Below are 1,727 nucleotides of genomic sequence, written 5' to 3'. Positions count from 1 at the left end.
GCTCCTTTTTTGTAAAGTAACGGTTTTAAAAGAAACGAGAGAGAAAGAGGAAAAACGTAGGGTTTTCTTCAGGCTAAGTTCTATAGCGCCATTCAATGGCTTCTCCGCTCCTTTCATTATTTTCTGCTTTTCCCCTGACAGCCCTGCTTGCAAACGTCACTGCTATGGATATTTAATTATTCTGTATTTTTTTAATCACGGTGGAAAACGCAGGCCCCATTGCGATGATTAAAAAGAAATAAAAAACAAAAACATACTCCGGACTGACTTTGGAGCCTCTTTGATGGCTCACAGGAGCCTCCCGGATCCTCAAAAACCCCCTTTTTACCTTTGTCTTTCTTACCTTAAAATTTAAAGCAAAGCGTAGAAGAAACTCCCGCACGTAAACGGAGCGTTGTAAAAGATTGTGTTCAATGAATAATGAAGCATGTCCACATGATTGACTTGATCATTTTCTTGTGCGGAGGGGGAAAAGTGCGGCGCGGGGCTGCCGCGGCCGCCCGCTCCGGGTAGCCCTCCCAACTGCTTCCAGCACATCCCGAGCAAAGAGCGCTTTATTTTAATCTGTCTCTTTTCAGAATAACCCCCTTCATTGATACTGATCACCCAACATCACAAGACATCCCCATCTCTCAGCGTGGACTCCCCCTATCTGGTAGGTGAAATGCATTGTACCATTAAAAAAGCACTCCATTGTCGTCTTGGCATAATTCACAGCAACTAGATAGGTCTTGCGGCATTTAGCTTTGATGAGCCAAAAGCTGAACCCTTGATATAATAATCTACAAAGAATGGTCTGTGATCGTCCATTTTTTCTCCCTGTCTAGCAACTAAGAAACCATTTAACACGGCGCAGCTTGGTCGTGACCTTGAGCGCGTGTAAACACCCCGAGGAGCCCGCGCCGCAAACCCCGCCGAGCCCCCGGGGGCAGCGCCGGGCTCCACAAAGCGCTCTTCTTACCTGCTCCCGAAACTATGCAAAGTCTGTTTCTCCTAAAAAAAAAAAACTCCCGGGGAAACCTTGGCGGACAGGGGGACCGGAGCATCAGTCACCGCTCCGGCGTTTAAGAGAAGTAATCAGCGATAAAGTGACGTTGATCTGCACTGTAACCTTGTGGCGTATTTAATGTAAATAAGCCAGTTATGTTGCCAATCGCATGCATACAAACACATAAAGGTCCTCAGCGTTGCATTTTGATTCTTTCCATTAGAGCCGACTTTATTTACATACACTATTTAGGGGATCATGATAATTCTAAAACAATACTAGTGCCAAATGATTATGAAAATATGATTTTAATTAATCACGTAGTAGGCAAGGAAATTAGCATACGGTAATTAAACTTAGAGAAAAACGTCATGGAGGTTCTCTGCCTTATGGGTTCGGAATAATCATTAAACGATGGGTTTTCAGGACTTAATTATCAAACAAATAACTTTTTTAAAGCAACTTTACACGGTTTATCCGCAGGGCAACGATTTAGTAAATAATATATAACCAAGCAAACAAGGTGCAAATGTGACTGGTGAAATAGGTTGTGGTTATGAAAAAGAGGAAGGGGGGGGGGGGGAGAAGCTGAATAATGCAATTATGGATTCTGTGTCCCATAGTTGACAAAAGCATGGTGCCTCAATAGACTCTTTGTTATGGGATTATATAATGATTGTGGTGTAATTATGGGAAAAAAGATTTAGTAATAATAAAAAGTATCAAAATACACCAATGA

General features: G+C 42.6%; 1 protein-coding gene across 7 annotated transcripts in view; it reads right to left on the bottom strand.

Moving 5' to 3' along the window:
- The window catches only part of ZNF536 (zinc finger protein 536), a 346,807-nt gene extending 345,298 nt beyond the window's left edge, over positions 1-1,509 (bottom strand). For 6 of the 7 annotated variants that reach the window (XM_017741038.1, XM_017741037.1, XM_017741033.1 and 3 more), the window contains exon 1: positions 344-865. The gene's annotated coding sequence lies outside the window, so the exon portion shown is untranslated. Of the gene's footprint in view, positions 1-343; positions 866-961 lie in introns of those variants that run through there. The other variant, XM_017741035.1, reaches the window with a different exon arrangement.
- Positions 1,510-1,727: the final 218 nt, after the last annotated feature.

The sequence above is a fragment of the Corvus brachyrhynchos genome, unplaced genomic scaffold (genome assembly GCF_000691975.1).
Source record: "Corvus brachyrhynchos isolate BGI_N302 unplaced genomic scaffold, ASM69197v1 scaffold26, whole genome shotgun sequence".
NCBI classification, from domain to species: Eukaryota; Metazoa; Chordata; class Aves; order Passeriformes; family Corvidae; genus Corvus; species Corvus brachyrhynchos.
Note: the sequence above shows the minus strand (reverse complement) of the source record. Positions and strands in the feature narration are given on the sequence as shown.